At 42.8% G+C, this 24,239-nt stretch overlaps 1 long non-coding RNA gene across 1 annotated transcript; it reads right to left on the minus strand.

Annotated features, from left to right (window-relative positions):
* Positions 1-3,478: 3,478 nt before the first annotated feature.
* Positions 3,479-5,006, minus strand: LOC143747123 (uncharacterized). The gene is made up of 3 exons (XR_013206673.1): positions 4,979-5,006; positions 3,688-3,793; positions 3,479-3,593 (listed from the first exon to the last, which is right to left on the minus strand). It is a non-coding gene; the product is annotated as an uncharacterized LOC143747123 (long non-coding RNA).
* Positions 5,007-24,239: the final 19,233 nt, after the last annotated feature.

Here is a 24,239-nt window from a genome sequence, read left to right on the forward strand (position 1 = left end):
ATTCGATGGGACTGATGATGATATCTTCGGGTATAATGTTGGTGGTTGTCTCGGGAGTTTCTGTAGAATCATGTAATCTGGACCTCGTAAGAAACGTCTATAAAAGTTGGCGAATCCAAGAAATCTCTGAAGTTCCTTGATCGTGGTGGGTTTTGGCCAGGTAGTTACTGCAGTGACCTTCCTCTCATCCATGCGGACCCCCTGACGGTCAATGAGGTAACCTAAGAACTGTACTGATGGGAGATGAAAAGAACACTTCTCTGCCTTCAGGAAGAGGTGGTGAGCTCTGAGTGTGTGGAGGATTTCCGCAACGTGGTGACGATGTTCGACTTCACTCCGGGAGTAGATGAGGATGTCATCTATATAGACGACCACAAAGCGATGCAGAAACTCCCGGAGGACCTCATGTATGAAGTTCTGAAACACGGAAGGGGCGTTGACCAGACCATAGGGCATAACCAGATATTCATAGTGGCCAGTAGGGGTCACAAAAGCGGTCTTCCATTCATCCCCTTCTCGTATTCTCACCAGGTTGTAAGCGCTGCGGAGGTCCAACTTCGTGAAGATGGTAGCAGAACAAAGTTGTTCGAGGGCCGCAGGGACGAGAGGAAGGGGATATTTGAATTTGACGGTACCTTGGTTTAGGGTCCGATAATCAATGCATGGCCGCAGCCCTCCATCCTTTTTGGCAACAAAAAAGAAGCTGGATGCTGCGGGAGATGTAGAATGCCGAATGTACCCTTGATTGTGAGCTTCCTGTATATACTCCTCCATGGCCTTGGTCTCTGGCAGTGACAACGGGTAGATCTTACCTCTGGGCAAAGGGGCATTTGGAATCAGGTCAATAGCGCAGTCCCATGGCCGATGAGGTGATAGTTGGAAAGCTCTTTTGGGGCAGAAGATGTCTTGGAAAGGAGAGTAGATATCAGGAATCTTCGTGGACTGTTTCTCGAATGGACTTTCAACTGATGTGACATAGACTGGAACAGGATTCGGAATAGGATGTGGAAGAACCGGAAAACTTCTTGGTAAGCATTCCTTGCACCACTTTATCACTTCCCCGGAGCCCCAAGAGATGATGGGATCGCGTTTCACCAGCCACGGACGCCCAAGTATGATATCCACATTGGCTCCCTCCAGAACCAGCAGCTGAATATCCTCCTTGTGTAGGGCTCCGATTTGGAGTGTAACGGGTGCACATTTCCGATGAATACGTGGACGTGTAGTAATGAACTTGGTTATGGGTTGGTAAACATGTGGGTTATCTGGTAAACATTTGACGAGGCTTCGGTACGGAGCTGGAGCTGGCGACAGAGGGTTCCCGAGATGAAATTTCCTGCCGACCCGGTGTCGATGAGAGCATGAGCTGAAACATAGGATGTCTGGGTGGTTAACTGGACACAAGTAGTGAGAGGATGCAGCTTTTCTTCATCAATACGAAAAACACTCACCGATGTTCGTATGGGACGAATTGGACAGTTCAACCGAACATGCCCACTGGCTCCACAATACATGCATAGACCGCGGGGCAGCCCCCTCTGTCGTTCAGCTCCGGTAAGTTTACCAGAGTTCATAATCATGGGTTCTGGTTCTGGGGGGCTGGCGGTTTCAGATGAAGGAGGGCAGTCGTGGTAGAATGGGACTGATAAGATTGCATACGGTCTGAGCATCTGATGGATTGTTGAATAAACTTTGAGCCCCATATTATCATCCAATGCGGCCAGTTGCAGACGGAGTTGGGGTGTGAGACCAAGCCTGTAGGTGGTCAGTAAGGACTGCTCGTTCCATCCACTGGCTGCGAAGGGCGTATTCATGAGTAGACATCTTTCCTTGAGATAAATGATAAAGTTGCTCACCGGCTGATATCTCTCCATCAGGTCGACCGAATACTTCTTTGAAGTCGGAAACGAAGGCTTGTATAGAACTAAGGGCTGGGCCAGCTTGCTTCCAGATCGTTTCGGCCCATTGGAGAGCTGGACCGGTGAGAAGGGATGTGATGAATGCTATTTTTGACTGGTCGGTAGGATATAAAGTGGGTTGCATGGGAAATATGAGAGAGCATTGAAGCAAAAATCCGTTGCACTCCTCCGCCCCGCCAGAGTAGGGCGGTGGTCGGGCCATGGGACTGGAAGATGCGGTGGCCGAAGAAGTGCTCGGTGGTGGTGGTGCTGGTGGTGCGGGAGGCATGATGGTAGGAGAAGATATTAATACCCTCTTCAATGAATCCACCAGGTCTTGAAAGGGATCTGGAACACTCATGCTGTTATTGTCTTTTAGGTCCGGGCTAACTGTTACGGAAGCAGACGGACAACAAGGTAAGTAGTGAAGATCAAGTTTAATTAAACAGCAGAGTAACAGGATATCTCAACGTGCAGAAATGAGTGAGTATCCGAGTTCCGATATGGATAAATCTTGAGTGCAGTCCGTGAATGAATAGATATTTCCTTTGCAGGAATGGGGAGAGGAGATTTCCAGAGTGGATACACACTCCGTTAGAAGAGGCTGACAGGCTGACGGCACACACTCACACACCACTTGGCTGGACTGAATGGCTTACGGCTCGCACACCACTGAAGAGAAGATCTAGACAGACCGGGAACAGCACAGAGAACTGGTGAGTAAACACAGGATAGTTGGTTTAGTGACACTCGTAGAGAAAAGCACTATGAGTCCGCTTCGTATGAACGAGCCCGGACAATGAGAGGTGCGTGGTGTGTGCTTATGAAGCAGAGTGGCTGATGGGGTACAGGTGTCTCTCGTTAGAACTCAGGTGACTGTGATCGCTGAGTGATTGTGGTGGAAGAACCTGGCCAATCCGTGACAGTCTGTTTGCTCTGGCCTTTATTACCAACTATTTCATTGGACTGTTTGTCAGATTCTAGGAATGAGGACCGACAGCAGAGAGAAGGGAAATCCTTTCTATGCCATGTGAGCTCGAACTGGATCAGGTTTCTGGATTCAGTGTTTTTGAAAAAAAAGTTGCTAGCCCCCGCCATCATTTATAATCATTTAATCATTTTTAATCATTTATTTTCACAAATGTTTCCTGAATCACACTTGAATCCTGTCATAAGATGATTTCTGCGCTCGTTTCTACGTTAGATTGATAAATGAGGCCTGTGAGTGTCCCTGCCCATAATGCAAGGAGACACACACAATCTAAACTGCTTATTGGCCTTGATCTATATATTCCGACAGGACAAACAACACCAAATAGACAGAGTAACAGAGCGCTTACTGAAGGCACAGAAGCTGATGATGTATGTTTGCTTCTGCGGTACGCTATTATATGTTCGAGCCAATACTACAAAACAGAAGACCTTTTTCAATGCTTTTATTGATTGGAGAAATTAAAATTAAAAACGGGTTGAAAATCAGATTTACATAAAGGAGATGCTGTATGTTCCTGTTACACTTAAACTGTCATCAATCAAGTAGGTTGCCTTTTAAAAATAAGATTTATGTAGTAAAGATAAATTCAGAAAATGTTTTAATGCATGTTCAATGTGAGCAGAATGACTTTTAAAAAAGACTTCTAGCACAAATATAAGCAAATTGGTATTGTGGGTCACCGTCATTCCAGCAGTGGTTACCTTGGATAAGATAAACAATAAATACATGATTCTTTTTTTGAATCAAAGACAATTTTATTAATGCAATTAAAACAGATTTCTGTTATATTCATACCAAAGTTTATTTCCAGAGCGATCTCATTAATTGCATTGTTAGGTTGTCCACTGCACCAGTTGTTGTAATCAAAGACAGATCCATCAGTCCACATCCACTGTCCTTCCTAAAGAGTTAATGGAGTGGTTAGAAAGTCCTCTATTCTGAAACTCATTGCAGAATTTCATCAGGGTAGGGTTGCACCAGCCGTTAGTAAATTTTCTCTTAAATTGGAACGTAAAGTCCACACTAGAGGCTTAGTAACTACTAGCTAGTTTGTAACTAACTCTGTACTTTGTTCCGTTGCACCATTTGTTCGTAAGGCAGAACGTAGCTAGTAGGTTGTAAGTTCTCTATAAAGTAATGCGTAGTCAGATAATATAACGTTTAGCCTCGGTGATCCAATAGCAGCCTTCAAATACGTGAGCAGAAGTTGTGTTGAAATGCCGTGCATTTCAGTTTATCCTTCATTCTAACTTCTTTTGCCTCACGTTACTAACGGTAAAAATAAGTTTCCATTAAATACAATACTTGATCATGAATAACATAAGTGTTTATATATGTAAATAACATTCAGATACTGTATTTGAAATTAATAAGGATCAATAAATACAAATTGTTTATTTGTTGTTACAATATTTAGTTTATACGCAGTGTTACTCTTCAACTCAGTTTAATGGTGCCACGCAATAATATTTAGAAGTGTGTAAGTCGTAACTTAGTGTCCATTTACGTCAAAACTTGAGTTGTAACTTACACACAGCTGGTGCAACCGGCCCCTGTTGTTTACACACTCACTTATTGCAATTGATTAACTTTTTTCATTTATTTGTGCCTAAATTCATATTGCATCCATCTTACAGGGCTTTTTTAGCCAGATAATGAAAATTTGAATCTGTTGATTTTTTTTTATAACTCATCCATTTAAATTATATTAAGTCTTAAAGTTCTGCATAATCAAGGGTGTGGCCTTGAGTGACAGGTGGATTGCCACTGATGTCACTACTAGCCGTTTGTCTGCTGTCTGTTAGCGTCACGTCAACTCAGCTAATCCGCCTCTTTGCCCGGTTTTGGTTATCCTGGAGTGACGCGCTTCCAAGATGGCGACGGCCGGCTCCGCCCACTTTGGGCTTCAAAAACGCTCTTCAGGAACACTACCGGTGAAGTCACGCACACTATACCCATAATTTTTTTTTTTTTTTACAGTCTATGGTCACAATTTGTAAAGTAACTTTACGAAAATGCAAATGCAACTTTAAGAAAATGTTAAAATAATTAAACAAAGGTTTTTTTTATCTGCATAACCACTTACTTTTACAGCATCATAACCACCAATCCAACGGCAGTTTCTTTCAGCTTTTCCCCTTCGTTTGGCCTAAAGCTCTGTGTTCGTGGTCTTCCAGTCTGAAATGTTGACTACAAACACAGAGGTTTTTCAGATTTCCCATCATGGCGTCTTTTACGATTTTTTGCAGTCTTTAAAAACTGTGTAAATATAACATTAGAGGCACGTCTTGAGAGCTGTTATGTATTGTCACTAAACAGAGCTCTGGGCCACTGCCGTCTACATACATGAGCATACAAGTCAACACATCTCTGCATGTGCAATTCAATACAAAAAATATGTTTAAATTCTACAATCATTTAATTGAACTTATGAACAAGTTACGTTTACACCAGAATGTGGTGTAGTGCGAGTAGCTCATTATTGTGAGTGTATTTAAAGATGAAATAATACCCAAAGGAGGATCCAAACATTTCTTCAAAAACACTGGAATAAGTCATGAGCCAAGAGGGTGTAAATGTGGTTACTGATGCAAGTTTGGTCATTTCTCATAAGATTTGTGTTGCTTATTTAAGTTATGCTACTTATTATGTAAAGCTCTTTTCAATAAACAACATATCTGAATATTTATTTGATGATCAGATTCTTAAAGTCAGATCAGATTCACTATCAAGAACTTCAGAAAATGACATTTCAAGAACAAATTTGTGCATAAACATGTTACATAAATATAATAGTGCTGTCATCAGCACATTACCTCTGCTGCCATCCAGTCAAGTGGTTGAGAAGAATTTGACACATTTCAGTCCAAACGCTGACCATCCAGTGGGCCAGCCATCAGCTGTATATATGATATTCAATAAACAGTGAGAGTATTTTGTTGTAGAAATTTTAATAGCCATTGATCCCTAACAGGTATCATAGGAGAGAGAACCTATTCAATGCGTAAAATACATGTGTGAACGTGCTTGTGCGTGACGTTTCAGGAACATATGGGACAGGACCTCTGACCTTAGGGACGGTCAGTTTTGGCCAGTTTATTTCAGTACCAGTTTATGTCTTTAAGTAGAAACTGAACAGCAGTAAGGACCTTATCTGAGTGGGTGAAAGGTACAGCGGGTGAGGAGGAACCTTGAAAACAGCATAAAGGCTGTCTCATATCTTCCTGTTGTGTGTCACTCTCTTGCACAGCGTAACTTCTGTGTACTAGACTGAACCTATTCTTGCAAGAATAAATACTTCTCTTTTTATTAATTTGACTCTCTGAGTGTCTCTTACGCAGTGATGATGTTTAACAGGATTTTTGCCACAACAATTTACATACACAATCATCGATTATGCTTAATAACCCTACAACATGTAGGTCATGTAAACAATTTAAATAGGTTATTATTGGGTAAATGTCATAAACTGTTTAAGTTACTCAAATAAGTACATAACTTCTTGGAAGAATATAAAATCTATTCTTTCCTCTCTCTGTAATAACAATAATTATTTCAATAGTAACCTGCTGCGTCCCCATGAGAGAATGTCATGAAAAGAAGCAGAAGTGTCAGCTTTTCCATGGTAATCCTGGGAATGAATTGTTGTAGCAAATTCAAAGTCTTTTTGGTTCGGGTCTCGAAGGAAGCTCTCAGTGTCAAAGTTCCAGATCTCAGAAGAAATAACTTTATTGAACAATCAACCAAGTGAAATGCCAGCTGTTTTCTTATCGTTAGGTACCCAATAGGCATCCTCATATATCTTTTCCTTTTTGCCCCTCCTCGTGATATCGCCACCGTTAAAAACATCTCTTTCGGGGCCTTCTTTCTATCTCATCTCAAACATCTTATATAACATGTTTTTCAGTACTTTCCAGTGCTTCCCTCTCCCTGCACCTACAGGATTTTGGCTACTTTTCCACAAACCCTCTGACCTGTTTTTCTGTCTGGTACATCAGCATATAAACTTTATACATGAGACAAAATAAATTCCCCAAAGCATCAGCAGCAAAGGAAAAATATGCCTGTGCATTATAAGAAAATGTTACAAAGATACATAGAAAGAACAAAGATATTTGAAAAGCACAACAAAAAATAAATGCACTTAATCAGTATCTTTGGCTTGTTTTATAATAATAATAAAAAATAGCTAAATGAGCTGCATTAATTATTAAGAAATACATGTAAATTATACATACTGTTAACTGTTAATATACTGTAATATACCTAAACTATTCATTTCTTTCTTTTGTGATACTACAACAAGAAGTCAGTGGGGTCCCATTTAGTTTTGAACCTGTCGTGGAAATTCGCAGCAGCATATACTTAACATGACTCCCAAGTTGCTCTTTGTAGAAATTAAGTTTTATTCACGGCCGGGAGGTCACTGGCCACAACAACCAAGTGAGTCTCCTGAATAGAAAGATACATGTACATTTATATCATACAGTTTAGTCAAAATCAATGTCACTAAGGCCCCATCCACACTACTGTGAGAGAGCATTTTGCTACGTTTGCACCTCCCGTCCACACTAAAACGGGAAAAACGAAGACCCAAAACGGAGAAGTTTAGAAACGCTGCAGCTCCGTTTTTCGTTTTGAATCTCCGGAGGGCGTTTTAGTGTAGACGGGACAAAACGGAGGAGTTTAGAAACGATGACGTAGAAGGTCACGCTTGGCTCTATGATTGGGTGTCATCACCCATGACGTATCCTTCCCTGATTCGTCAGCCACCCATCACATGTCCCGTCACCGGAAGAAAACAAACAAAAACATCCTGGACTACGTAGCTGATGTTAGTGAGTGCAACATGGATAACGAATTACAAGCGTTACTGACTTTGATGTCTTTGTTAGCAGCTGTTGTGCAAGCAAATTCTGCATTTTACAATGCTATAACCGACTACATGCGCCGGAGGCAAACTATTATTCGAGCGATCTATGACAATTCCCGTGTGCAGCGGCGGTATCAACCGTACATGGAGCGTCGGTTTTGGGTTAAGCCGGGAAGGCAGAGGTAGCTAACGTTACTTGCTTCCTCATCAAATCTGAGGAATAGTCCATCCGTTTCCTGTTTACACCGGCACGCGCATGCACAGTGTTGGAGAATGGTCACGTGATCCGAGTTTTCAGTCGTTTTAATGTGGACGGAGATCAATTCTAATACGCAGCTAAAACGCTGGTGTGGACGGAGATCGTTTTCGTTTTAATTCTCCGTTTTTAAACGAAAACGCAGTAGTGTGGACGGGGCCTAAAGTCTTCTTCAGTGTGATTAATGTTAAAGAGGTGTTTGAACTCGCAAGTACGATGTCAGGCACTGTAATTTGCTCTGGCCCCTTCCTGTTCACAGGAGTGATGAGATAGTTAGCAGATTGTCATCACTCAATGGCTGGCTGTCTAAGTGGTGTTCGCAAAATAATATAGAATTCATAGACAATTGGAAAAGTGTTTGGGGCAAACCTGACCTGTTGAAAAGAGATGGTATCCATCCCTCCTGGGATGGTGCTGCTCTTCTCTCTAGTAATATGGCACATAGTCTTAGAGCTCAAACATGACAATCTGGGGCTCAGGTCAGGAAGCAGACAAACTGGCTAAACCGACCGTCTGCTAGCGGCCTCGCGTCACCAAGGTCAGATAAACCCCATCACATAGAGACTCTTTCACCTAGATATCATCATATAGAGACTGTGTCTGTTCCCAGAATTAGGAAATACAAAAAACTTCCAAACCCATCTAAGGGTAAAAATGTAATTGATGTTCAACAAATAAAAAACAGAAATAATACAAATGAACAAATGATAAAGCTCGGGTTGCTGAATATTCGATCCCTTACTTCAAAAGCACTTATTGTTAATGATATGATTACAGACTATAACCTAGATGTGCTGTGTTTGACAGAAACCTGGCTAAAACCAAACGATTACATTACTTTAAATGAGTGCACCACCCAAGATTACTGTTATAAATATGAACCTCATATGAAAGGCAAAGGGGGAGGTGTTGCTGTAATTTATAGTAATATTTTCAAAATTACTAAGAAGTCTAGTTTCAAATATAATTATTTTGAAGTGTTGGTGCTTAATGTAACAATATATAGTGTAAATGTAAATCACGTTTAAGATTTGTGCTGGCTAAGTTAGTACTGGCTGCAGATAAAGTCCTAATTGTTGGTGATTTTAATATACATGTAGATAATGAAAAAGATGCATTGGGATTGGCATTTGAAGACATTCTTAACTCTATTGGAGTTAGACAACACGTGTCAGGACCTACTCATTGTCGTAATCATACTCTAGATCTAATATTATCACATGGAATCAATGTTGATGCTGTTGAAATTCTACAGCAGAGCGACGACATCTCAGATCACTATCTAGTCTTTTGTAAACTTCATTTAGCCAAGGATGCAAAGCCGACTCCGTGTTACAAGTATGTTAGACCTATCACTTCTGCCATTAAAGATTGCTTTATTAATAATCTTCCTGATCAGTTTCATCATCTCAGCATCCCAGATAGCTTAGCAGAACTCGCTAGAAAAAGTGCTTAAAAACGGCTAGATCTGCTTATTTTTCAACCCTTTTAAAAGAAAATAAACAAAACCCTAAGTATTTATTCGAAACAGTTGCTATACTGACCAAAAAATTTAGTTTCAAGCCCAGAAGTTTGTAAGTAGCACAACAGTAATGACTTTATGACCTTCTTCACTTATAAGATTGATAATATCAGGGAAAAAATTATAACTATGCAACCGTCTACTACAGTATCGCATCAGACAGTGCATTGTCTCACTGACGAAAAATTCGATTCATTCATTGCTATATGAGAGGAAGAATTTTTTAACTCGTTAAATCATCTAAATCGACAACATGTATGTTAGACCCTATACCGACTAAACTATTGAAAGAGATGCTTCCAGAGGTCAGATCCTCTTCTCAATATCATTGAGCTGGATATTCCTAGCATAGGAATAGCAAGATGGTGTGCAGACATGGAGTGCTGGCAGCGGGGCTGCTCTACGCAGTCATAACAAACTTTTTGGGAGCTAAACATCCGCATGAATCGAACTACCTAATTTTGACAAATAATCATACATCGCAAAAGCAGTTTGGACTCGGTCACCTCGCATTGTTTACCACCTTTATCCGCCCTGGCATGGGAATGCAGGGCTCAGACAAACAATTCACCAAGATGGATCAAAGAGGGGAACGACTTCTCATAACTGTCTGTCTGCTCTTAGCTGGTGACGTTCATCAATGCCCTGGCCCAATGTTCCACACTGAATTTGCTACCAAATCATCAAAACCTGACACGACTACAACCAGTCAGTCACCTGGCTTACAGATACTATCTGCTGTTAATGTTGTACAAAAAAGTTCGGATTACCAACCTAATTGCCCTGCTTTTTCCTCGGATGGTTCGAGGAGTGTATTGGCTGCAGTCGCTGCTCGGGCAGGATCGCGGGGGATGTTGGGTATGGAGGAAGCGGGAGGGCCGCGATTGCTGAAACGGTGTGCATCCTCGCAAAGCTCTGGGGTAGCCGCACGGCAGGAAATCCACTGCGCAGACGACTCCGTTTCCTCCGATGGGGCCAGAGGGGTCTCCTCGTCAAGGATTGTGGTTGCCCAGTCTTCGGGCAGCACTCAACCAGTTAACATCTGTCCAACGAACTCCAATCTTCCCGTCTACGCTCTCTATGGTCCAGGTAAGCGTGGATCAATTAAGAATCCTGGTATAATAGGAGTTAGCAACACTCAACGGAAAGCAAAAGGACTTAATCCAGCAATTATAAAGCTGTGTAAATTTTAACTTTTTCAAACAGTGAACAATGTCAAAGTTCTGTGGGACCCTCAAACAAAACCCAGTGGACTACCTGAATATCCGTAGTTTGATTTCTAAAAGTGATGAGATAAAACATATTATTGTGGACTCTAATTTGGACTTCCTATGCTTATCTGAAACTTGGTTGAATAAAAACTCCCCATCCGCAGCCATACATATTCCTGGCTATAATGCTTTTAGGAAAGATAGAAAAGTTGGCAAAGGTGGGGGATTATTGCTATACATCAAAGACCATATATCATGTAAAGAGGTTCAATGCTCAGTTGAGAATGAACTTGAGTATATTTGCCTTAATATTAGTCTTTCACCACAAATGTCCTTCTCTCTAATTGGAGTGTATAGACCTCCATCTGCAAAAGCTATTTTCTTTGACAAATTAGAAACTGTTCTAAAGGAATGTAGGTCTGGGCAGGAAATACTAGTAATGAGTGACTTCAATGTTAATTGGGAGGACAAAGGCACTAGTAAAGCACTGCAACGGGTCTCTAATAAATTTGATCTTACCCAACTAATTAAAGGGCCCACTAGAGTAACCTCGTCCTCAAAAACTCAAATTGACTTGATATTCACCAATAAACCTGAAAGGGTGCCAAAATCCTTTAACATGGTCACTGGTATGTCTGACCATAACCTCACTCTTATAGCCAGAAAGCTCACTAAATCCCGTTTTTATTTAAAACCTAACACCAAATCTAGCCAGTTACGAATACCCAAGTGTGATGTTGATGAACTTGACAGAGAAATCAAAAATATTAACTGGGAGCAAATCATAGCTGGTGTAGATGTGGATATTGACACAAATGTCATCATGTCCACAATCCAAAACATAAAAAAGCGATTCTTCAAGAAAAGTTAATCTAAAGGGAATAGTACATATACCCTCCCCTGGATCTCTAGTGACATAAGGAGATTAATGAAGGAGAGAGATAATGCTTTAAAGCTATCTCTCAAGTCCAGATCATTGACTGACAGGCATAGACCTGTGTCCTTGAGAAATAGAGTAATAAAGGAAATCAGGGCAGCTAAATCTAACTTCTTTGTTGACCTCATACGGGGCGCTAAGGGTAATCATAAACAAGTCTGGGACTGTCTGCATAAATTAACAGGGAAAGGTCATAATAAGGCAACAAAGCACCTGGAGATCAAAGACAATGGTACCTTATATAAGGAACCAGCTGAAATTGCGACTATTTTTAATAACCATTTTGTCAATTCTGTGAGACCAACTGTACATAGTCCCATAAGTTGTCCACTACACTCCTCACCAATTAATGTATCAAAGCCAGTCTTCACTCTGACTGAAAATTCTGAACCCGTGGTTAAGTCTATAATTACTTCTCTTAAGAATTCCAAATCAAAAGACATATTTGGACTGGATTCCATGTTCTTAAAGAAACATGTTGCTTCCCTTACAGGGACTATTTGTCACGAAACTGCTCCGAGACACGAAGGTGGAGAATCCAAATGCAGTTTTATTAAGGGGTAATCCAAAACAGGCAAGGTCAAACACAGGCAGGCAGTCCGTACAAACAAACACACAAAGCAGGCAGGGGTCAGAGGCAAAAGAGTAATCCAAAACAGGCAAGAAATCCAAAAAGACCAAGAGACAAGAAAACGGGGAGAATGCTCAGAATTGCAGTGTGACACTAAAACAAGACTTCGCGGTTAGTGAATGAATGAACCTGGTATAAATAGACAGACTAACAGGATGAGACACAGGTGAATGCAATCAGTGAATTAGGTACAGGTGAATGTGATCAGTGATGGTAAGTCCGGGCAGTGAGTTATGGGAAATGTAGTTTGTGAGTGATAATAGTCTAATCTGGAGTGCCCTCTGGTGGCTCTCAAGGGCACTCCAGCTGGTGACCATTACATAGTCCCCCCTTTAAGGAGCGGATTCCAGACGCTCCTCAAATTGTCCAGGAGGGAGGTGGAGCGGAGGCGGACCCGGGGGTGGGATGGAGGGCCAGGCCCTTGGAGCGGAAGAGGACCTGGAGACTGCGTCAGGACGGAAGGCCAGGGTGGAGCAGGATGTGCAGGCGACCAGGGAGGAGCAGGCAGTTCAGGCGGCCAGGGTGAAGCAGACGACCCATTGGGCGGCCAGGACGAAGCAGACAACCCATCGGGCGGCCAGGGCGAAGCAAACGACCCATCGGGTGGCCAGGGCGGTGAAGAGCCATCGGGCGGCCACGGCACAGGAACAGAACCCGGCTCAGGAACAAACACAAGGACAGACACAAACACAGAAACAAAAATGGGTTCAGGAACAGACGCCAGCTCAGGAACAGACACTGGCTCTGGCTCAGGAACAGACACCAGAACAGTAACGGCCACAAGGACAGACACAAACACAGAAACAAACATTGGTTCAGGAGCAGATACCGGCTCCGCTGAGCATTCAGGTTCAGGCGTGACTTGAACAGTCTCTGGATCGGCAGGCGTGACTTGAACAGTCTCTGGATCGGCAGGCGTGACTTGAACAGTCTCTGGATCGGCAGGCGTGACTTGAACAGTCTCTGGATCGGCAGGCGTGACTTGAACAGTCTCTGGATCGGCAGGCGTGACTTGAACAGTCTCTGGATCGGCAGACGTGACTTGAACAGTCTCAGGATCGGCAGACGTGACTTGAACAGTCTCTGGATCGGCAGACGTGACGTGAACAGTCTCTGGATCGGCAGACGTGACTTGAACAGTCTCTGGATCGGCATACGTGACTTGAACAGTCTCTTGATCGGCAGACGTGGCTTGAACAGTCTCTGGATCGGCAGACATGACTTGAACAGTCTCTGGATCGGCTGACGTGACTCGAACAGTCTCTGGCTCGGCAGAAGTGACGTGAACAGTCTCTGGTTCAACCATCTTGTCCGTAGACACTGGCTCGGAGGAAGTGACGTGAACAGACTCTGGATCGGCCATCTTGTCCGTAGACACTGGCTCGAAGGTGGCCATCTTGTCCATAGACACTGGCTCGGAGACGGCCATCTTGTCCGTAGACACTGGCTCGGAGGCGGCCATCATGTCCGTAGACACTGGCTCGGAGGCGGCCATCTTGTCCGTAGACACTGGCTCGGAGGAAGGGACGTGAACAGACTCTGGATCGGCCATCTTGTCCGTAGACACTGGCTCGAAGGCGGCCATCCTGTCCGTAGACACTGGCTCGGAGGCGGCCATCTTGTCCGTAGACACTGGCTCGGAGGTGGCCATCTTGTCCGTAGACACTGGCTCGCAGGCGGCCATCTTGTCCGTAGACACTGGCTCGGAGGCGGCCATCTTGTCCGTAGACACTGGCCCGGAGGCGGCCATCTTGTCCGTAGACACTGGCCCGGAGGCGGCCATCTTGTCCGTAGACACTGGCTGGACGGTCTCTGGCTGGACGGTCTCTGGCTGGACGGTCTCTGGCTGGACGTGGCTGACGTGAAGCTCTGGCTGGACGTGGCTGACGTGAAGCTCTGGCTGGACGTGGCTGACGTGAAGCTCTGGCTGGACGGCCTCTGGCTGGACGTGGCTGACGTGAAGCTCTGGCTGGACGTGGCTGACGTGAAGCTCTGGCTGGACGTGGCTGACGTGGACCTCTGGCTGGACGTGGCTGACGTGAAGCTCTGGCTGGACGTGGCTGATGTGAAGCTCTGGCTGGACGTGAAGCTCTAGGTCTGGCTCGGCAGGATTGAACCCTTGAACGATGGCCCTCTTGGCAGCGCGTGCAGACATAAGCGGGGGATCGGCCACGCTGGAAACCGGTCCTGTACGTCCATAGACCGATCCAGTGGCTGGCTTGATGGTTAGCAATACGTGATGATTCCCAGGCCAGGCAGGCGAGACATAAACTGACTCTGGCTGGGCAGACTGGACGTGGAGCTGTGAAGAACCTGAACTGGACGCGGCCAGCGGTGAGGGCTCTGGGGGTACTGTGAGCTTGCAGGGTGTTTCATCAGCCAAGCCCACAGTAAATGCCGTACCGCTCAAGGAGAGGGCTAGGTCGACATACCCTTCTAGGGTCCAGCCGGTTCAGTCCTCCGGCATCAATTGAGCAACGTCATCATCCAGCCCACTCAAAAACAGGTCCATGAGCTGGGTGTCATTTAACGTTCCCAGATGACAGCAAGACAAAAAGTCCCTTGCATACCTCTCAATAGGCTGGCCATCTTGGAACACCGAAGAAAGGAACTTCCTCAGGGCCTGGTTGCTGACAACTGCTGGATCCATATGAGGCGAAGTCTTCTGTCACGAAACTGCTCCGAGACACGAAGGTGGAGAATCCAAATGCAGTTTTATTAAGGGGTAATCCAAAACAGGCAAGGTCAAACACAGGCAGGCAGTCCGTACAAACAAACACACAAAGCATGCAGAGGTCAGAGGCAAAAGAGTAATCCAAAACAGGCAAGAAATCCAAAAGACCAAGAGACAAGAAAACGGGGAGAATGCTCAGAATTGCAGTATGACACTAAAACAAGACTTCGCGGTGAGTGAATTAATGAACCTGGTATAAATAGACAGACTAACAGGATGAGACACAGGTGAATGCAATGATTAAGTGTGATCAGTGATGGTAAGTCCGGGCAGTGAGTTATGGGAAATGTAGTTTGTGAGTGATAATAGTCTAATCTGGAGTGCCCTCTGGTGGCTCTCAAGGGCACTCCAGCTGGTGACCGTTACACTATTACTAAAATCATAAACGCCTCTTTTAAGGAGGAAAAATTTCTAAATGACTGGAAGTCAGCCATTGTTGTGCCAGTCTATAAATCAGGAGATACAACTGATATGGATAATTATAGGCCAATTAGTATTTTACCTGTCTTGTCTAAGATCTCTGAAAAATGCTTGGCTGAGCAATTGACTGAACATCTTAACAGTAGTCCTTTTAAACTGCACTCCATGCAATTTGGCTTTAGAGCCAATCACTCCACTGAGACAGCAAACTGTTTCTTTGTGGAAAACATCAAGTCTAAATTGGATAAAGGAGGTGTAGCTGGAGCAATTTTCTTAGATCTGAAAAAAGCCTTTGACACTGTCAACCATGAAATACTCATTCACACAATGTCTTATTTTAATTTTTCAAACAGTGTTACTGACTGGATGAGATCTTATCTGTCAAATAGAGTACAGTATGTGAGAGTTAATGGTGAGACATCACCATCCCTGAGGAACGAACTGGGTGTACCCCAGGGATCTGTCCTGGGCCCTATTCTGTTCAGCATTTACATAAATGACCTGCCATTAGTGTGCACTGGATGTGAGGTGCAGATGTATGCTGATGATACAGTCATATATGTTTATGCGAAAACTAAAGCCCAAGCTGCTGCCAAGCTCAGCGATACAATGGTACATGTACATAAATTGCTTACTGGCTCACAGCTGTATCTCAATGTTAAGAAGACAGTCTGTATGTTTTTTAACAAAAGCAACACTGTATCTCATTGTGAACCCAATGTCTGTGTGTCTGGGGAGGTCATTCAAACAGTGACACAGTTTAAATATCTAGGCATTATTCTTGACTCTACTCTATCATTTAAACATCAAGTGAGAAAGGTAGTGCAAAAAACCAAATATAACCTAGCGAACTTTAGGTATATAAGGAACTGTTTGACAACACCTGTAGCAAAGCTATACATGAATACTATGATAATTCCTCATCTAACATATTGTATGACAAGCTGGACCCAGTTATGTGGCACAACGCTAAGCCCTATTTTATCACTTTATAAACAAGCACTTAAAATATTGGACAAAAAACCCAAACTTTACCACCACTGTAACATTCCTAATATAACCTACTCAGTTGGGAAAATATTTTAAAATACAGTGATGCATGCCTAATTTTTAAGATTATTAATGGGAAGGCTCCCCCACCACTCTGCATTTATATACAGCAGAAGTCATCGAGCAGCAGAACCACAAGGTCTGCCTTAAGAGGGGACTGTGTAGTCCCTCTTAGGTCCAGTTCCTTTGGCCAATTATGCTTTTCTGTGAGAGCCTCTAAACTATGGAACCAGTTGCCAGTGGACATTAGAAATTCCACCTCATACCATATATTCTCACACCATTTTAAGGACTGGCTTTTGAGCATACAAAAATGTGAACACCTCTCATAATAATTAATGTATGTCTGCCTCTATACTTTAGCTGTCCTGTAACCTATGGTATATGTATGATAGATCGATGATAGATGGTTTCTTTTTAATTCCCTAACAGTTGTATGGCTGTATGGTTATATGTTTTATGATAGTATGTTTTAATGGAGCCAGTGCTATGGCATTATGTTTTATTGTCGTGTATCAACTGCTGTGTGATTTAATGTTGTTGTTTTTTTAGCCATCATGTGCCTAGTATAACATCTTGCCATTGGACTACAGTTGAAAATTAGCCTGATGGCTAACACTGGCACATTTACAGTGATGTTAATTAATGTGCACTGTCCTTAAATAAATAAAATAAAAAAATTAATTCATCTTTGTCATTAGGAAACGTACCGAAAACTTTTAAGCTGGCTATGATTAAACCACTTGTTAAAAAAACGCAACTTGATCCTACAGAATTAGTCAGTTACTGGCCGATCTCGAATCTACCTTTTCTGTCAAAGATACTAGAAAAGGCAGTATCCTCACAACTATGTTTCTTTTTAGAAATAAATGGTATCTGCGAGGATTTTCAGTCCGGATTTAGACTGTATCGTAGTACCGAGACATCTCTAATTAGAGTTACAAATTATTTGCTCTATCATCTGATCATTGTTGTATCTCTCTATTAGTGTTCCTTGATCTAGGTGCTGCATTTGACCTGCATTTCACTATCGACCACAACATTCTTTTTAAATAGACTCGAAAATTATGTTGGCATTAGTGGAATTGCATTAGCATGGTTTAAATCATATTTATCTGACCGTTATCAGGTTGTAGCAGTAAATGAAGAGATGTCTTATCGATCAAAAGTCCATGGTGTACCACAAGGCTCAGTACTAGGACCGCTGCTGTTCACTCTGTACATGCTACCTTTAGGAGATATCATTAGGAAACATGGCATTAGTTTTCACTGTTATGCTGATGATACTCAGCTCTATATTTCTTCAAGCCCTGACGAAACTTACCAATTCACCAAATTAACGGAATGCATAGCTGATATAAAAAACTGGATGACTTGTAATTTCCTACTACTTAATTCTGAAAAAACAGAGATTCTAATTATTGGACAAAAAACGTCCTCACGTAATAACCTAGAATACTGTCTAGCACTTGATGGCTGCTCTGTCAAGTCTTCGTCGTCAGTTAGGAACCTGTGTGTGCTCTTTGATTACAATCTTTCATTTGAAAGTCACGTGTCTAGTGTCTAGTGTCTGTAAAACCGCATTTTTCCATCTAAAAAATATATCTAAATTACGTCATATGCTCTCAATGACAAATGCAGAACAATTAGTTAATGCGTTCATGACATCAAGGCTAGATTATTGTAATGCTCTTATGGGTGGTTGCCCTGCACGCTTAATAAACAAACTACAGCTAGTCCAAAACGTAGCCGCTAGAGCTCTTACCAGAACCAGGAAGTATGACCATATTAGCCCGGTTCTGTCAACACTGCATTGGCTCCCTATTAAACATTGTATACATTTTAAAATATTGCTGATTACTTACAAAGCACTAAATGGTTTAGCTCCCCAGTACTTGAGCGAGCTCTTAACGCATTACAGTCCTTCACGTCTATTGCGATCTCAAAACGGCTGCGGATTCACGTGGCTACATGGAAGCGATAAAAATTCTCAGAGCCACCAGGCACTGTTTTATGCAAATGAGCAGCCGGATCGCTTTTAAGGTTTTCTTTCAGAACTGTGTCGTGTTAGCGGCCCCTAATTTAATAACTAATGATCGCTGCGACGGAAGTGAATCAATCAAAACTAACTTTAGTTGGACAATAACTTTATTCTGGAGCTGCTGTAAAGCCAAAACAATCTATTTTACTTTAATTTCCTATGATCACTGTAAAGCTGCTTTGAAACAGTCCATATTGTTGAAAGCGCTATATAAATGAAGGTGACTTGACTTGATTTGTTCTAGTCTTTGGTTTGTAATGATCTAAGCTAATCATAGGACTGTTAGTTCTACTGTGTTAAGCACTTTTTGGTCAATTATAAATGGCCTTTGACCTGAACATCCTTAGTCTGCATTTCTCTGTACATTTAATGTTGAAAATACCCATTACATAAAATATTTCTAACACAAACCGCACTGACTTCCATTCTATGGACATTAATCAAAATTTCCTCTTTTGTGTTTCATGTAAGAAAGAAAATCAGACAGCTCTGGAACGGCATGAAGGTAAGAATATCATGACAGAATTTTCATGTTTGGATTAACATAATCTCATTTAAAAAAAAGTGTAAATATCTGGCAGTTACAAAACAAAATATACTGAAATGTGGGGATGTGCTAAATACTTACATGTTTATTTCAGAGTGTGCCGTGAAAAATGTCAGTAATGCTGCAGTGATGCTCTATGAAGCACTTTCCCCTACTTTTATAGTAGATGTCATGTAAATCAGAAGTGGGATAATATTTCAATAAATATTGATCATTTTGTCAGACTTCCTTTTACACTAGGTATAATTTGAAATTTGGTAGAGTGAGAATTGGATGGATATCAAAGATATTTGAAACCTTTATTAACTTTTTCTTCCATAAACATGCCGTAGATAAATATTTCTAAGGAATGTTAGCATGGTATGTTTGCTCTGGCCTTTATTACCAACTATTTCATTGGACTGTTTGTCAGGTTCTAGGAATGAGGACCAACAGCAGAGAGAAGGGAAACAGGGTGGAAACATCCTTTCTATGCCATGTGAGTTTGAACTGGATCAGGTTTCTGGATTCAGTGTTTTTGAAAAAAATAAATGTTGCTAGCCCCCGCCATCATTTTTAATCATTTAATCATTTTTAATCATTTATTTTCATGGCCCCCAGAATATTTTTGTTGTATGAATATCTGGCCATGCAATACGCCAAAAGAAAAAAAGCCTCTGCTTATAAACAGCAAAATTAAAAAAATTAAAAAAACATTTTTTTGTCAAAGACTACATCCCGATGGGATTCAGAACGATGATCAAAACACAGATGGAGTAGATCAAGTCCATCAACACCTCAAAGCTTCACAGTCCTGTAGCTCGTCCTGGGTCGACATTTCATTCAGTAACATTAGGCAGTTTTGATTTATATGCTGTTTATTTTTGATGATCGCGTTATTTTACATATGCGTGAGCAATCTTCTATCACTTGTTTCTTCTTCTTATTCACCTGTGTTTTGATCAGCAGATTCTGTCCTCTTTCAGAAGATGTGTAATAGCGCCCCCTACCGTAAAACAGTGAAAACACGGAAAGCCGGAAAATTCTGTCAACGGCGAGGAAAGAGATATAGACACAGCTAAATGTCAAGATTGTTTTAAGTTCACTTAAATTAAAAGTTGCTATATTGTTTCACGACTTTGAAATGTTAAAAATTATGGCTTTTAATTACACTGTAATGTGGATGTCACGGTTAAGTGGCTGAAGAGAACCGCACGACAAAGAAGGATTCAATTCCAATAATCTTTAATCCAAAAGCATGAGGAACATATAGGGAATCAGGATCGCACACTCTAACACAGGAAAAATTTACATTAATACAGGACAAAGAGAAGACTCAAACTGAAGGCTTATATAGAGAGTAAACGAGATAGTTAACAAAGTGACAAGGCACAGGTGAATGGGATTAACTAATAAAATGCATGAGGAAAAATGGCCCTCACTGGACTCTTGTCAGGGGCCAGAGCGTCAGTGGATGCTGGTCAGGGACCGGAGCCCTCACTGGACTCTTTTTAGGGGCCAGCGCGTCAGTGGATGCTGGTCAGGGGCCGGAGCCCTCACTGGACTCTTGTCAGGGGCCAGAGCGTCAGTGGATGCTGGTCAGGGGCCGGAGCGTCAGTGGATGCTGTTCAGGGGCCGGAGCCCTCACTGGACTCTTTTTAGGGGCCAGAGCGTCAGTGGATGCTGGTCAGGGGCCGGAGCCCTCACTGGACTCTTGTCAGGGGCCAGAGCGTCAGTGGATGCTGGTCAGGGGCCAGAGCCCTCACTGGACTCTTGTCAGGTGCCAGAGCGTCAGTGGATGCTGGTCAGGGGCAGGAGCGTCAGTGGATGCTGGTCAGGGGCCAGAGCGTCAGTGGATGCTGGTCAGGGGCCAGAGCGTCAGTGGATGCTGGTCAGGGGCCAGAGCGTCAGTGGATGCTGGTCAGGGGCCGGAGCCCTCACTCGACTCTTGTAAGGGGCCAGAGCGTCAGTGGATGCTGGTCAGGGGCCGGAGCGTCAGTGGATGCTGGTCAGGGGCCGGAGTGTCATTGGATGCTGGTCAGGGGCCAGAGCGTCAGTGGATGCTGGTCAGGGGCCGGAGCGTGAGTGGATGCTGGTCAGGGGCCGGAGCGTCAGTGGATGCTGGTCAGGGGCCAGAGCGTCAGTGGATGCTGGTCAGGGGCCAGAGCGTCAGTGGATGCTGGTCAGGGGCCGGAGCGTCAGTGGATGCTGGTCAGGGGCCGGAGCGTCAGTGGATGCTGGTCAGGGGCCGGAGTGTCAGTGGATGCTGGTCAGGGGCCGAGCCCTCACTGGACTCTTGTCAGGGGCCAGAGCATCAGTGGATGCTGGTCAGGGGCCGGAGCGTCAGTGGATGCTGGTCAGGGGCCGGAGCGTCAGTGGATGCTGGTCAGGGGCCGGAGCGTCAGTGGATGCTGGTCAGGGGCCGGAGTGTCAGTGGATGCTGGTCAGGGGCCGGAGCGTCAGTGGATTCTGGTCAGGGGCCGGAGCGTCAGTGGATGCTGGTCAGGGGCCGGAGCATCAGTGGATGCTGGCCAGGGGCCGGAGCATCAGTGGATTCTGGTCAGGGGCCGGAGTGTCAGTGGATGCTGGTCAGGGGCCGGAGCATCAGTGGATTCTGGTCAGGGGCCGGAGTGTCAGTGGATGCTGGTCAGGGGCCGGAGCGTCAGTGGATGCTGGTCAGGGGCCAGAGCATCAGTGGATGCTGGTCAGGGGCCGGAGCGTCAGTGGATGCTGGTCAGGGGCCGGAGCATCAGTGGATTCTGGTCAGGGGCCGGAGTGTCAGTGGATGCTGGTCAGGGGCCGGAGCATCAGTGGATTCTGGTCAGGGGCCGGAGTGTCAGTGGATGCTGGTCAGGGGCCGGAGCGTCAGTGGATGCTGGTCAGGGGCCGGAGCATCAGTGGATTCTGGTCAGGGGCCGGAGCGTCAGTGGATTCTGGTCAGGGGCCGGAGCGTCAGTGGATGCTGGTCAGGGGCCGGAGCGTCAGTGGATGCTGGTCAGGGGCTGAAGCCCTCACTGGACTAAGTTATTCTACTTTATTATTAAAACTATTATTTAAAAAAGCTAATTTCAATAAACAAAAATAATATTTATTTGATGATTAGATGAATGTCTGAGATCTTGATAATGCTCTATATAACTGCAGAAAATTACATTTCAACTACAAATTTAAAGAGGTGTATACACGTGTTGCATAACTATATACCTCTGCTGTCATCCAGTCAAGTGGTGTTGCGAAGAATTTGACACATTTCAGTCCAAATGCTGTATATATGATATCCAATAAACAGTGAGAGTATTTACATACACAATCATTGATTATGCTTAATAACCCAACAACATATAGGTCATGTAAACACTTTAAATAGGGTTATTATTGGGTAAATGTCATAAACTGTTTAAGTTATTAAAATAAGTACATAACTTCTTGGAAGAATATAAAATGTATTTTTTGCTCTCACTGTAATAACAATAATTATTTCAATAGAACCTGCTGAGAGAATACATGAAAAGATGCAGAAGTGTCAGCTTTTCCATGGTAATCCTAGGAATGAATTGTTGTAGCAAAGGAAAAATATGCCTGTGCATTATAAGAAAATGTACAAAGATACCAAGCAAGAAAAAAGTTTGAAATGCACAACAAAAAGATAAATGCACTTAATCAGTATCTTAGGCTTGTTTCATTATAATAATAAAAAATTGCTAAATGAGCTGCATTAACCCAACTCAAGGCCCACCCTTGGGTTAGTTCACCCAAAAATGATAATTCTGTCAGTATTTACTCACCCTCATGTTGTTCAACCCCGTAAGACCTTCGTTCATCTTCGGAACACGAATTAAGATATTTGTGATTAAATCTGAGAGCTGGATCACTCCTCCATAGGCTTCTAAGGGATTGACACTTGTTCCCCGAAAAGTTATTAAAGACATCGTTAAAATAGTCCAAGTGACTACAGTGGCTCAATCTTAAGTTTATCAAACGACGAGAATACTTTTTGTGCGCAAAAAAACAAAAATAACAACTTTATTTCAACTATTCATGTCCTTCTCTGTGGGCCTTGAGTCAGTTCACTAGTGTAAAAGCGTAGAGCTCCTGTGTTGTACGTCAGACGCATCACACACATGACTAGCGTCAGCCAATAGTGAGCCTACGTGTGACATAGCTCTACGCTATCACACTACGCTAACTGACTAGAGGCCAACAGAGAAGGAAATGTATAGTTGAAATAAAGTCATTATTTTTGTTGGTTTTTGCGCACAAAAAGTATTCTCATCGCTTGATAAACTTAAGATTGAGCCACTGTAGTCACTTGGACTATTTTAACATCGTCTGTAATAACTTTTCTAGGCCGGCAAGTTTCAATCCCTTAGAAGCCTATGGAGGAGTGATCCAGCACTCAGATTTCATCAAAAATATCTTAATTCGTGTACGGGGTTGGAACAACATGAGGGTGAGTAAATACTGACAGAATTTTCATTTTTGGGTGAACTAACCCTTTAAATATTAAGACATAAATGTAAATTATACATATTGTTTCACTGGCAGAGTTTTATTCACTTAAAGAGATAGTTCAACTCAAAAATGTAAATTGTCATCATTTACTCACCCTTATATTGTGCCTAAACTCTATTCATTTCTTTCTTTTGTGATACTACAACAAGAAGTCAGTGGAGTCCAATTTAGTGTTTTGAACCGCACTGTCTTCCATTCTATGGACATTGAAACATTCCTCAAAATATCTTCTTTTGTGTTTCATGGAAGAAAGAAAATCAGACAGCTTTGGAACGGCATGAAGGTAAGAATATCATGACAGAATTTTTATGTTTGGATTAACAATCTATTTTTTATGCTATAAACATGTGTAAAGATCTGGTAGTGTTACAACACAAAATATTCACCGTCTGAAAACAATTTTTACTGAAATGTAGGGATGTGCTAAATACTTATATATTTATTTCAGAATGTGCCGTGAAAATTTCAGTAATGCTGCAGTGATGCTCTATGAAGCACTTTTTCCGACTTTTATACGTAATTTGTGTAATTGTAATAATATGTAATTGGAATTCATATGTAAATCATATGTAAGTGCGATAGTTTTGACAAACTTCCTTTTACACAAGGTATAATTTGAAATTTGGGTGGAGTG

Source organism: Siphateles boraxobius, unplaced genomic scaffold, assembly GCF_051911475.1.
Source record: "Siphateles boraxobius isolate OS27281-9 unplaced genomic scaffold, OSU_SipBor_1 100, whole genome shotgun sequence".
NCBI lineage: Eukaryota > Metazoa > Chordata > Actinopteri > Cypriniformes > Leuciscidae > Siphateles > Siphateles boraxobius.